Source organism: Wyeomyia smithii, chromosome 3 (assembly GCF_029784165.1).
Source record: "Wyeomyia smithii strain HCP4-BCI-WySm-NY-G18 chromosome 3, ASM2978416v1, whole genome shotgun sequence".
Taxonomy (NCBI): domain Eukaryota; kingdom Metazoa; phylum Arthropoda; class Insecta; order Diptera; family Culicidae; genus Wyeomyia; species Wyeomyia smithii.
This window is the reverse complement of record NC_073696.1, coordinates 268,561,867-268,576,792: the sequence shown is the minus strand read 5'-3', so window position 1 is coordinate 268,576,792 and position 14,926 is coordinate 268,561,867. Positions and strand designations below refer to the sequence as shown.

Below are 14,926 nucleotides of genomic sequence, written 5' to 3'. Positions count from 1 at the left end.
TGCCATATTACAATTCAAAATGGCGTCTGAGGTCAATTTTTAGCTCCTTGTATCATTCTGGTTCCAAAGATTCTCATATTGGGTCGTAATTGTTCACTTTTGGCCGTTTTTCAAAAACTGGAAGTCGTCATCTTGGATTTCAAAATGGCATTTAGAGACAATTTCTGGCCCCTGAGCATAATTCTGGGTTAAAAAACACACATATTGGGTGTTACTTGGTAGTTTTCGGCTGTTTTCCAGAAACCGGAAGTTGTCATCTTGAAATTTAAAATGGTGTCTGTGGTCGATTTTAGCTCCTTGCATCATATTGGATGGAAATCGGCCATTTTTGGCTGTTTTCTAGAAACCGGAAGTGGCCATCTTACGATCCATAATCGTGTCTTAGGTCATTATTTAGCTCCTTGCATCATTTTGGTTCCAGAGTTACTCATTTTGGATGGTATTTGATCACTTTGGGCTGTTTTCCAGAAACCGAAAATCGTCATCTTGGACTTCAAAATGGCATGTGAAATCAATTTCTGACCTCATTCTGGTTTCGGAAACATTCATATTGGATGGTATTCGGTCATTTTGGCTGTATGCTATATATCGGAAGTCGCCATCTTTGAATTCAAAATGGTATATGTGATCGATCTTAGCTTCTGTGCATCATTCTGGTTTCTGAGATACTCATTTTGAACTCGATCATTTTAGGCTGTTTTCCGGTTAACCTGTTAACCTGAAATATCTGTTTAATTTCCCATTCAAGAGTGCGGAGAAGTCTCAAACCACCATAGAAATTTGTGTTTGATTTGTTTAAGAGCCCTTCAATCCAAAAGTGGGAGGGGTGACGAACCACCATGAATTTTTGTTTGCTTCCAAAAACTTCTACATGCAGAATTTGGTTCCATTTGCTTGATTATTCCTCGAGATGTTCAGAAATTTGTGTTTCATTTGTAGGAAGCCCCTCCCTTCCAGGAGACGGAGAGGTGTCAAACTATATTGGACAAATTTGTTATCCATAAAAACATTCATCTGCCAAATTTGGTTGTACTTGCTCGATTGGTTCTCGAGATGTGCGGAATTTGTGTGTCATTCGTATAGGACCCCTCCTTTATAGAAAAGGGAGGGATGTCAAGCCATTATGGACATATTTGTTACTCCAAAAAAACATCCACATGCAAAATTAGGTTCCATTTATTTGGTTTGTTTTAGAGATGTGCAGAAATTTGTGTTTCATTTGTATGGGACCCCTCCCTTCCAGAAGAGGGAGGGGTCTCGAACTATCTTAGTCCCTTTCTTGGCTCTTAAAACTCCTATATACAAAATTTCACGCCGATCGATTCAGTACTTTCCAAGCCTGTATGGAGCAGACGGATAGACAGAAAGAGCTGCATTTTTATATGTTTAGATTATTCGAGCTATTGAAAATTGTCAAGCCTTGTTGAAACGGCGTATTCGACCTCTGATTGGTCGCTTAGTGCTTGCTTTCCCTAGCACGGTCGACAAAATTATGTACCTAGTAAACCGAGAAGTTGCTAATTAGGCTATTTAAGAGCCTGCTTCTGCCTAAACCAGTCATATTAGTTTTGGATAGCGACTAGGACGGTCTTTACTCAGCAGCAGCGGATAGCAACAGTGGTAACTGCAGCGGGTATCTGCAGACCGCTGTGGCAGCGCCAGCTGCGGTAGATGCAGTGGCACTTCCTCTAGTAAAAAGGTGCCTTTGTGCGGTAGCAGGCAGCATCAGTAATAAGTACATCAGTCGAAACTTCATCTAATGAATAACCGTTTTTGGAATGCTAGCAATAAAAGCCTGTCGGCCGTCAAATTTTAGGTGTGAGAACAGTTTTGCATTGTGTTATCAGAAGAGTGCCTTTTTCCACTATCGAGGTTAGCACAGAAATGCAATCAGTATCATATCCGATATTAAATTGAACAACAAAATGTGCTTTTGAGGACAAATAGGTCCAAATGGGCCTTTTTGTTGTCTTGCCCTGGGTTTGAGTCTGCGAATGACGGGATACGGCAAGACGATTTTTTGATGATTCAGAAACATCTTTGAAAACAACAGACGTAGAGTACGCTTTTGAAACTGCTAAGTTCTAGATTCGGCTTTATTTTTTACATTCAAAGACTCCTTCTTGGCTTAATTTATCAATCCATGGGACCGTTGCAATCGAGAAAGCTCTTGTTCATATTTGACTTTTTTTCTGAAGAAGCTGCTGAAGCGATAAATTAGCGTTTCCGTCTGTACTGATCAAATTTTTCACGGAAAATTTCAAGAATCGACTGTAACCGTGACATTCTCAAAAAACAATATCGCACGCTTAGCCTTGGGGCTAATAGCGGTCTCGATCAATTAGATTAGTTGAGAGAATTCGTTATCGATATTGTTTTTAGCACATTTTGTATGTGTAGGATAAGTACAACGATACAACGATACACCGTGCCCTAGTGCTGAGTCGAGAAAATTTCAAGCTCAAAAAGATCCTCGACTCGATCGGGAATCGTAGCCGACCGACATCGCTAACCACAGAGCCACGGGGACCACAACATTCTCAATAGGCTGCTATTGAATTCGGATACTCTGATTTGAAGCTCTAGACCAAAATCCAAGCGAAGGATCACTTGAAGCATTGCAAATGCTGTGACTTCAGTATAAAATCAATGATGATTGATTTTTGAATAAAACTGTGTACATCTCTCACTGAGCTCAAAAAATAGTTATATTTCATTCATGAATGTTTATCCATTCATTGTTGGAGAGGAACAAATACGCAAACCAATGGTTTTTTAATTAACTACCATTGAATTTAAGTTAAGCTAATGATCTCGAAAACGTAGAAAAAGAAAGTTTTAGCAGTTAATTATCATTGGTTGCAATTATCGATAGCTTAATTAAATAAATTAAATAATTAAATTATATTTGAACTACCTTATAAGAAAAGTTCCGTATCCCATAAAGGTAGGTCATTCCATTAAAACGTTCATTCACAACTTTTTGTTGTACTGTATTTTAGATCCATTATACGTTTCCAATCCAAAAATGATCGGCAACACTGCTTTTATAAGTCCATAGTCAATTTTCTATCGGCTCGTAAACTACTTTTAGTAATGTAATTAGGACTACGGAATCACGTGTGATAGTGGAAGTGAACAATAAAACAATGCTGCAGAAGATAAGTATAGTGCACAGGCAGGAGGCAATTTGGAAGCGATCTTTCTATTACTTTCAAAATTGTACTGCATACGATGAAGGTGATAGTCAAAAGTAGCGTCATTTTCTTCCCACATGAGGGTTTGCATGAAAGCTTGTATACATGTCTTTCTCCTAGAAAGGTATAGCAATCACTAGCAAAACCGAAGGTATCAAAGTGCTCCAAAGGGCCGAATGGCATATATCACTCGACTCAGTTCGACGAGCTGAGCATTTTCTGTTTGTGTGTGTATGTGTGTGTATGTGCAACTTTTCAATATCACTCGATTTTTTCAGAGATGACTGGACCGAATCGGATTTTTAGTTTGTATGCTATTTATCAAAATGTGAAAATCACGAAAGTTCATTATCTCAGAAACTGCACAACAGATTTTAACAAAACTGGTTATACATATATGAACGGGCTACCTAAAGAACCCTCAAGTTTTGAAATTTATGAAGATTGGACATGTTTTTCAAATGATATTGTAAGAAACGTGTTCTGGAGACTATTTAATCTCACTCATGTTTCTCAGAGATGGCTTGACGGATTTTCATAAAATCAATGTTATATGGAAGGTTTACTTGCCCCATAAGACCTTATTGATTTTTTTGGAATCTGACTTTTACTTTGCTTGTTATGTTTGTGAAATTCTGCTATGAAAAAAAAAAAACATATTCCTAAGACAACTCAAACTCAATCACTTTTCTCAGAGGTGGCTGAACCAATTTCCTCAAAATTAGCGTCAAATGAAAGGTCTAGGGTCTAGTTGTTCGTGTAAATCTATTTAAACAAATAATAGCTTTGAATGAGAAAGGCTGGGTCTCACCGCTGCGCTAGGTCGATTAATTTGGGTAACGTAATTTTACCTACAACTTTGCCGAAGACACTATTGCAATCAAACAAACCGTTTTTCTGATATAGACAATTTATCTATCAGTCAAATTTTTGGGTAGGCCCTTTTGAAGCAGCGGTCGTGAGTCAATATGAACAGCGGATATCATAAAATGACCTTATTATCAAAAAGAAACAAGTGTGAAAAGTTTGAGCGAAATTTGAAAATATCATCGATCGATTTGCGAAGTAGCATGGCATGACTCTTCCAACCAAACGAAAAGTCCCTGACCTCCTGAACAACTTTATTGAAGACCAAAACTTTCTAAGCGATTGAGTTTACGAGTTAATGTAAGTACAAAGTACTGATAACTTATGCACACTAGCACCATGTTGTAACAGAAATCCGAACTGAACTATCAGCCTTTTGAAAAATTTTGATGAAGACCACAGCTTCCTAAGAAGTTGGATTTATGAGATAAACTATTTTCAAAATACTCTATATGCAATTTAACATCGGCTAGTAATTCCTTCAATTGCTTTCGAAACATTAAATAAAAACCATCGACTTCCTAAACATCTTTACTGAAAACAGCAACTTTTTAAGAGGTCGGATTCACGAGATAAAATCAGTTCAAAATACTCAAAACTATATGCACATTAGACTGGGACACGGTTATATGGGAAAAAAACCGATGGTGTTATTTTTTCGCTCCGATGCACTTTTCGTGCTGCTTATGGGTCCTATAACAACTGTTTACCTTTTCAGATCGATCGGTAGAACTACATTTTTGCGTCCAATTTTTGAAGTTTCCATACGATTTTAAATGGGACAAACCACTTTTTCAAAATTTATTCTCTAGATATTTCCAGTTGACCCACAATAACATACTGATTCATGATATTTATAGGAAATTTTCCTGGGAAAAACTCTTCTGAAGACTGTAAGGCGCTACGATGCTGGTAAAAATAGTTATTTCCCTCAAACTGATTGAATATCTGACAAACGGCTCACCATTGAATTTTTCTAGCAATACTCCTGCAGCTACACGGTCTTCAGAAAAGTTTCTCCCGAGAAAATTTCCCACAAATATCATGTATTGTTATATTTTCAGGAGCCAACTGGACATCTCTAGAGAATAAGTTTTGAAAAACCGGATTTTTCCCTATAAAATTGTATGGAAACTTTAAAAATCGGGCGCAAAAATTTAGTTCCACCTATCGAGCAGAAAAATTACACAGTTGTTTTTACTTCTGATTCTCCTAATTTACCACCAGTATGTGAGAAACCTGTGTTTTGTGATGAAGCAAGCATGTTCGTAAGAAAAAGCTTTCGTGTCATAAGGTTTGTTCCACTTAGTATTTGGCCGTTTCCTTTTATTTACTGCAGCGCCTCTAATTATCGTACCGAGAAATTAATGACAGCGTTTTGATCTGGAAGGTTTGTTTACTTAGTGGTGAAATTTTCGTCAGGATTGGTACACGCGTTGAAAAGTTAAGTTAAGTTATTCGTCCCATCGCAAGATATTGGGCAATAGTCAAGCGTAAATCAAAACATCATCTGATATGGCAAAGTGTTGAAAAAAAGAGCGATACGGTTGATGGTCCAGAAATTGATGGGAGGTATTCGACGAAAAGTTCGAGAATTCATCAGAACAGCATGCAAATATTTTTTCTTGCATTCTTTCCTTGAATTTAAATAAGAACTCTGCAAAACCCTATTTTTTCCAACTTAGAACGTTATTTCCTCATGGAGAAATCGGAAATTGTATGCGGCCAAATTCTAAAAGAAACAAACCTTATGCAGTCGGCTGCAAAAAAGTTAAGATATATTTTTTTCATATTTACGGAAATGGAAGATTTCTCCTAATGCTACAAAAACACAATTAATTGTTTCACCTTATAAGCCAAGGGTTTTAATTTCCAAACCCACCAATAATCACGTTACTAAGGTGAACGGTGGGGTCTTAAATCTGTGGTTTGATTAAGTTCACTACTTAATTTCTGACATTGATATTACTTTTAAAGAGCACATTGAGAATTTCCAATCGAAGTGCAATAAGTATGCAAAATGTTTATGTCTTATCAACACGAATTGTAGATTTTGTCTCAAGAATAAATTGTTGATGTACAAACAAATATTTAGACCAGCAATGCTATATGTATTCTCCATGTGAACAAGTTATTGTGCAACCAGGAAGAAGATGCATCAAAGGATTTCAGAATAAACTTTTGAAAATGATATCAGAGCGTCCTCCATATCTTTCTCTGCTGTAGAGCTACGTTCGTGGCATTGTGTGTGTGCATAAAAAACTATTATAGAAGGCATTGTTGAAATTGTGGAAAAAAATAATACATACATCCATTGTAAATTACAGTAAATAGTAACCGCAATCTGATTGCAATGTACATACCGCATTCAGTACAGTAGCACTTTGACCCACAGTATAGTAAAATAAATAAATCCTTTCACGTCAATCATAACATATCGGCGTTTCATGCCAAACAAAGTGAATCGTTCCCTCATTACTTGGATTACTTCCCCCGGGGGCAAAACAACAGTATTAATTTTGCCCGACGCTATTGTTTTGTCGATTGGAACGGTACTAATCCGTTAATGACATGGCGCTGGTACCGGCTTCTTTTGCAGCCTGTACTCACTCCGATCGGCGGGCGAAAAAAAAAATAAACAAACAGCAGTACATCCGTGATACCCGTAGAACTGTAAAGTCTGTCGTTCAACCTTTCAATCCGCTTTGCTTGATTCCCAGCTTTCAACGACGACGAAGCCACTTAATCCACCCACATTTACCACGCCACCCACAGCCATCCACCCACCACGCGGGTTGGTAGGCGTCATCATCAAACGAGGAAACCAATTAAAACGCATAACTCGACGCTCCAACTATTCACGCTATATGACACCGTCCGTCCGTCGTCGTCGCTCTAACCGAACCCTGTTAGGATGGGAGTATTCTGCACCACCGTCGAATTTTCCCGGTTTTCTAGATTACAATTTTGCACACATTCACCTGAATTCGCTCAGTTCAGTTTGATGTTCGAATTACTCATTTAGAACCAAACGGTGACCACCTTTGTCCACTTGGCCGATGGAAATCGATATTTGCTATTGTTCTTCTCCGAGTGATGACGAATCACGAACAGGGAGAGAGTTTGAAAAAAAAAAAATCGGCAACGCAAACTACTCCCCGTCTCCCCCACACACAAACGTACCGTTGTATGTCCACTTCTCTTCCCGAAGGAAACGATGATGCTTTCATTAGGCCCTTTTTTCACTCGCTGCACTTCGACGTAACGGGAAAGGGCTGACCCAAAACATGAACGCAGGTGTTGCCGACGGTGTGCAGCAGCAGGTAAGCAAGATGGTAGCAGGGAACACTGCTTTCACACGGCTGTTCGCTATTTTTTACAATCCTTCGGACCTTGCAGGTTCGTGTTGATATGCAAGTAAACGCAAAAAAAATCGTCTCGACTACTCGGCGCGAAACTTACACGGTGTGCGTCCTTTTCGAATCACGATTCGAACGAAACTGGTCCGATGAAATATGAATGACTCTGGTAAGCTCGCGGACGGTTCGGTTGGCTTTTCCAAGCCTTACCGCATCGGTTAGTTCTCGGGTGAGAGCACTCGTTATTCGCTCCCACTGCCACAGTTCTCCCGGCGCTCTGGAAAAAGGTGCATTTTCCAGTGAGTTATGCTGGTTTGACCGGTTGTGAGCTTTTGCTCACTGGAAAATGCATGACTGTGGTGAATAAAGAAGATTCACTAGTCCTAATACATGAAAAAATTTATTAATTTTATTGAAAGAATGATAATGATTGGCATTAGACTGCGTAGCCTCAATTCAAAACTCTAAGAAGTTACAGTTTTGTGTCTCAAAAACTTTATGTGGAAGTCAGTTGATAACAGTTTAGACTATGCGTGTTTCAGAAGTAATAACGATGCTCCATTCGCGTTATAATCCATTATTTATATATTCTGAATTGACCAGATTCCGGCAAGCTTATCCGGAGACGTGCAAAGTACGTGATGGCTCGTATAATACGGATTTGAATTCGGCTACGGTGTGCAGCCGTCAGCGTCATCATCATTGACTCTATCAGCTGAAGCCACCATTTACCAATCGTTCAAGCAAATGAATCAATTGGATAGTAGTTTCATCACAATTACTAAACGCATCAGTAATAACAGAGGTGCTTCTCATAACCAAGGGAAATATTAGTTTTACAAATATGATTTATCAAATTGAAGAATAATCTCAGCTTTGCAGTCGACTAAAGACTGCAATTGGAGGAATCCAATTAATTAACCACCCTAACCTGTACAAATCTGTGTCTTTTTGAGTTCAGTTGGCAATTAAATTCATTGAAAACTATTCCGGGAAACCGTTCCCTAATAAGCGCTCAAAATCGTCGACTGCCTAGCCGGGTTTCACCATAATATTTTAACACATCCGGATCGTTCGCTCAACCCGCGAAGTGGGCGGACACCATGTACGCGTGTACAATGCAAACCTAATCGATTGCCGCCGGACAAAATTTGTTGCCATGTAGCGATATGTTTGCGAAACATCGTGGATATTCCTCCCCTCCCCACGTCCTCATCATCTGCTTTATGATCTACCATTTCTGCGGATTATTTTCGGTTCGCACACCGGACGCCGGGACGATCTATATTAAATGCACATTTCCACACAGTAACCGCTATCACCGTGGACGGACTTTCAGCTGTTCATGGATCAATTAAAATCTTCCAGGTCTAGTCGCAAAGCAGCTATGTACTAGTTTAATAATGACGATGATGGTGACGACAATGATGATGATGATGATGACGGCAAGTGACACACCGCGATGTGCAGTGTAGCAAACATCTTCCGTCCTTCAGCTGAAATTGGAAATTCGATCCTGGTGCTGTAAACGTGCGAACACATCCTTCGATGATGCTCTCAATGTAGGCTGCGAAAGATGAAATTGTGTTACGTTGTACATACGAATCACTATCACCACTAGTACTTATGGAATATCCAGCCCGTGAAGGTTGATGAAACTATATGCGATCCTCATTTTTTAACAAACTTGTGAAGTTGGCAGCATTTCCGCACTTATCGTACTGGATTCATCCACTTGGGCGTGGGAAGCGTCGTGAAAGATTATTCCAAAACCACTACATAGTTTTAGGAGAATTCAATTTAGATTTTTGGAATTGGTAGATAAAAAAACATGTTTATAAATGAAAAATAAAAACAATTTTTATTCTTGATTTTGAAAGTACTATGAGGTTACAGAATTGAGAATTGAAGTTTTGTGTTCACTTATTCATTTATTTTGAGCTCTGACAACTTGTCGACAAAAAAATGAAAGGTCATAGCTTTTTTTTAACCATTTCTGTGATGTTCGATTCTCTCGATTCTGTACTCAAAATTAGGTAAAGTTCAGATCAATATCACAAAAAAGACAAAACTGTTCATTGTTAAATGTTCTTATAAGATTCAATACTTTTAGAAAAAAACTTAGATACCAAAACCTGTTATGATTCGTTTTTTTTATGTAGGACTACATCTAACATGGCATGCTGTGAAAAGTGTAACGAAAATGTGTCCTCTACAAATGCATACCACTGAATGAATTTTGACCACCAGTATATTACAATGGTAAATTAGTGAAAAGTTGAGTTCATAGTCGCTACTGACTGACTGACTGACTGACTGACTAACTGACTGACTGACTGACTGACTGACTGACTGACTGACTGACTGACTGACTGACTGACTGACTGACTGACTGACTGACTGACTGACTGACTGACTGACTGACTGACTGACTGACTGACTGACTGACTGACTGACTGACTGACTGACTGACTGACTGACTGACTGACTGACTGACTGACTGACTGACTGACTGACTGACTGACTGACTGACTGACTGACTGACTGACTGACTGACTGACTGACTGACTGACTGACTGACTGACTGACTGACTGACTGACTGACTGACTGACTGACTGACTGACTGACTGACTGACTGACTGACTGACTGACTGACTGACTGACTGACTGACTGACTGACTGACTGACTGACTGACTGACTGACTGACTGACTGACTGACTGACTGACTGACTGACTGACTGACTGACTGACTGACTGACTGACTGACTGACTGACTGACTGACTGACTGACTGACTGACTGACTGACTGACTGACTGACTGACTGACTGACTGACTGACTGACTGACTGACTGACTGACTGACTGACTGACTGACTGACTGACTGACTGACTGACTGACTGACTGACTGACTGACTGACTGACTGACTGACTGACTGACTGACTGACTGACTGACTGACTGACTGACTGACTGACTGACTGACTGACTGACTGACTGACTGACTGACTGACTGACTGACTGACTGACTGACTGACTGACTGACTGACTGACTGACTGACTGACTGACTGACTGACTGACTGACTGACTGACTGACTGACTGACTGACTGACTGACTGACTGACTGACTGACTGACTGACTGACTGACTGACTGACTGACTGACTGACTGACTGACTGACTGACTGACTGACTGACTGACTGACTGACTGACTGACTGACTGACTGACTGACTGACTGACTGACTGACTGACTGACTGACTGACTGACTGACTGACTGACTGACTGACTGACTGACTGACTGACTGACTGACTGACTGACTGACTGACTGACTGACTGACTGACTGACTGACTGACTGACTGACTGACTGACTGACTGACTGACTGACTGACTGACTGACTGACTGACTGACTGACTGACTGACTGACTGACTGACTGACTGACTGACTGACTGACTGACTGACTGACTGACTGACTGACTGACTGACTGACTGACTGACTGACTGACTGACTGACTGACTGACTGACTGACTGACTGACTGACTGACTGACTGACTGACTGACTGACTGACTGACTGACTGACTGACTGACTGACTGACTGACTGACTGACTGACTGACTGACTGACTGACTGACTGACTGACTGACTGACTGACTGACTGACTGACTGACTGACTGACTGACTGACTGACTGACTGACTGACTGACTGACTGACTGACTGACTGACTGACTGACTGACTGACTGACTGACTGACTGACTGACTGACTGACTGACTGACTGACTGACTGACGGATTTTTTTCGTAACTTATATATATCGTTTTCTTTTCCAAGTTCACTTTTCTCTAATTGCCTGTTTTTTCAATCCCTTAGACACTTTTTTCTCTAGATTTTATAGTCTTCATATTTCCCTCACCAGCTTTCCTCGACTTCGCTCTTTTCCGCTTGTACCTTTCCCTTTTCTTGAATTAAGTTTTTAAGTTCCAATTTTTTTTCCTATTTTGAATTTTCTTTATTTTCTCTAATTATTCTTATTTTTTTCCTCCATGCTTTCTTTATATACTTTTTCATTTCTATATTTTTCTGATCTATTTTATTATTTTGCATTCAAATTATTTCCTTTTGTATTCTTTCTTTTTCTTTTATCAGTTTGGTTTGTGTCTTTTCCATGGTTGCTTCCGCTATTTTTTTATACGCCTTTTGTTCAATGATTCGTTCCTGTATAATTACCCAAGTTAACTTCCTTCCTATTTCCTCCTAATTTGAACTCATTTTATTTTTCCAATTGTTTTTTCATACATCATATTTCCTCCACCAGTTTTCTTCTTCTTGCGCTTTTCCGTTTTTTTACCGTTTACCAATCATTTTTCCAATTTTCGGGTTGTTTTCCGGTTTTAATTTTTTTCTCGACATTCTAATCTTTTCTTTTTTTTTCAAACTTCATTTATTTTAATCAATTTCCTTTTTTCTTGTCACTCATGTACTTTTTCCTTTCCTTAGTTCACTTTTCTTCAATATGCCCTAATATTGGCTTTTTTCCTCATAAAGTTTATTTCCAAATATTTTGATCTTGTTTTTGACTTGTCAGACAGTTTTTCATCACTTAGTTTTCATTCAGAAGTTTTCATTCAACAATTGCTTTTCTCTTTTAATTTTTCCGAGTTCACTTTTATCCCATTGCTTCGCAATGTAGCTCTTTTTTCTCTAGTTTTGTTTTTTTTTTCTATCATTTTTCTTCGTCTACACGATTTTTCGTTCTTTTTCCTTTTTCTTCTATTGTGCTCATTTTTCAATTTTCGAGTTCTTTCCAAATTTTCGTTTTTTGTCTCTAATTATTCTTACCTTTTTCTTTATGGTTTTATTAAATACCTCATTTATTTATATGTTTTTTTTCCGATCTGTTTTCTTATTCTGTTTTCAACTTATTCCCTCTTGGTATTCAATTTTACTCTTTCTTTTTACCTTTATCAGTTCGGTTTGTTCCTTTTTTAGTGGGTCCTTTACCAATTATCGTTATCCGGCTTCTCATTCAACGACTGCATTCTCCGTTTTCTTCTTCTGAGTTAACTTCTTCAAATTTTTTCAATTTTTGCTTATTTTCTTTCTCCAGCTTTGGTTCATTTTATGCTTTCCTTTCGTAATTTTTCTAGACTTCGCATCTTTTTCACTTGTTTCATTCGTTTTCTTATTTGTTTCTCGAGTTAATTTCTCATTTTTACGCTCCTTTCCGTTTAATTTTTTTTTGTTTCTTCCTTTTTGATGTTCTCATATTTTTTACAATCATTCAGTCCTTTCTCTCTTCGTGATTTTATTATACATTTTTTTTATTTTTTTCTGATCTATTTTCCAATTTCAAGTTGAAATTATTTCCTTTCTTGTATTCCTTTTTTGTACTTTATCAGTTCCGTGTGTCTCTATTTCAATGGATCTATTTTTTCCTCAACAGTTTTCTCTATCCATCTTTTCATTCAACAATTGCCTTTCTCTCCTTATTTTCTCGAGTTCGTTTTTCTCCAATTTGCTCCCAATCTTAGCTCAGTTTCTTTCATTTTCCTAATTTTTTTACGCTTTTTTTACGCTTTATTTTCATGATTTTTTCAGACTCAGACATTTTATCTATCAATTTTCTTCTCCTCTGTTTTTCTCTGTTTTTTTCCTTCTCTCTTTTTTAAAGACCTTTTCTTATTTAAAATTTTCGTTTTTTTTTTCTAATGATTCTGACCTTTTATCTTCGTGCTTTTTCAAACTTTATTTTTCCTGTACCAGTTTCTCTTTTCCTAATCTACTTTTCCCTTTTTTATTCACTGTTCACTTTTCTCCAATTTACCCTTAATTTTAGCTCTTTTCCACTTTGTATTTGTTTTAAATATCCAGTTTTCAGTTTTCACTAAATAATTTCATATGGTTTTCTGCGTCTTTACTTTTTTACGTTGTTTTCATTTTTCTTTTTCCAAGTTTTTCCCTATTTTAATTTTTTTTCTAATGATTCTGATCTTCACTTTTCGTTACTTCTCAGACTTTATTTTTATTCTACCAGTTTCTCTTCTCTACTACATTTGCCTGTTTTCTTTTTCTAAGGTCAGTTCTCTCTAATTTTCCTTCAATTGTAGGTCCTTCCCTTCTTATTTTTTTTCCAAATAATATGACCGTTTTTTTCTAGTTTTTCAGAATTCATTTTTTTAATCAAGTTTCAATTCATTTTTATTCCATTGAAGGCTTGAACTTTTATAATTGTTATATTTTTTCCTGCTGAAATCGATGGAAATTTTAACCTCTGGCTTTTGCCCTAGAGCTCAAGTAGGAAATAATTAAGGATTAAAGCTTTATAACTATTCCTGTGAAATTTGGCTCAGAAGTGCGCCAAAAACACGCAGAATATTTGTTCGCCGGCCTTGTCGCTTCAATCGGCAAAAATAAAAGATCCTAGTTTTCCAACCATTTCTGTGAATTTTGCTTCTGCCCAATTCAAAATCGTAAAGTCTTTAGAAACTTAAATGATGTCTTCCCGTAACGCAACGCAGAAGCGACAAACCCGGCGGGCATCTATTCAGTGTAATTTCGACGCACTGCTGAGTCGGCTCTGGAGACACTGTTCCAAATCGAAATGTGGCAATTGGGCTTTCCTTTTTTTCTAATCATTTTGACGCTTCCTTTTTATGATTTTCCAGACTACATATTTCCTTTTTCTGTTCTTGACTTCATTTTTCCATTTTCCGAGTTCTTTTCCTATTTAAAATTTTCGTTTTTTTCTCTAACCATTCTAACCTTTTCTCTTCCTCTTTGTATTACCGTTTTGATTAAAACTTCGTAATTAAGAATAGTAACTCTTAACCGATTACTGTTGATCGAAATGTAGATTAATAGTGATTGACTTATTATACTGAACGATCAATCACAAACTTGTTCTCTGTGCCAACTATGGAGAAAAAATGTTTTTTTTTTTGGCAAAGTGGGTTGACCACAATGCCACGAAGAACCACAAGAAGTAGCGAATGGGGCTATAAAAATTACCAACCCCTAATCACTAATGATGTCCACATTAGTTATCGTGCGTCTCCATCACTCTGCATTGCAGTGGAGAAGATTGGTGGAATTAAGAAATGAATAAATATCTAAAGTTAGAATGTTTCTACCGCATTTTTTCTCCGCTCAATAATTAGAACATAATTAGATAGCGAATCCTAAAAGCTCTCAGTTCGTAATTCTTAGCCTTACGCCCAATCCTCCAATTTTGCCCAGTTGAGACGATTAATTCCACCTCGATCGGCACTCACCTTTCGACTGTCCTTGAAATTACCCACATCACAACACACTCGAAACCATTAGTCATCACCACGTTCTTAGTTTGTCGTCGTCGTCATCCAGTATGGAACCAAACTAATTCTATCCAACGGAAATGGCACGGTCCAATAACACCGTTCGTGACTGCTGGTAATTTCGTACCTTTCTGCTTTACCACTTTCGCTTTCAAAGTGGGCCCTACCGAAATAAGAGTACGGCAG

The 14,926-nt window shown here is 38.0% G+C and overlaps 2 protein-coding genes across 6 annotated transcripts in view; one reads left to right on the top strand and one right to left on the bottom strand.

The window, feature by feature from the left end:
- The window catches only part of LOC129729457 (uncharacterized), a 53,282-nt gene extending 45,699 nt beyond the window's left edge, over positions 1-7,583 (bottom strand). For 2 of the 5 annotated variants that reach the window (XM_055688037.1, XM_055688041.1), the window contains exon 1: positions 7,248-7,571. The gene's annotated coding sequence lies outside the window, so the exon portion shown is untranslated. Of the gene's footprint in view, positions 1-7,045; positions 7,170-7,247 lie in introns of those variants that run through there. The other 3 variants (XM_055688038.1, XM_055688039.1, XM_055688040.1) reach the window with 3 other exon arrangements.
- Positions 1-14,926, top strand: part of LOC129729460 (uncharacterized) — a 139,419-nt gene that overhangs the window by 21,694 nt on the left and 102,799 nt on the right. The window lies entirely within an intron of this gene.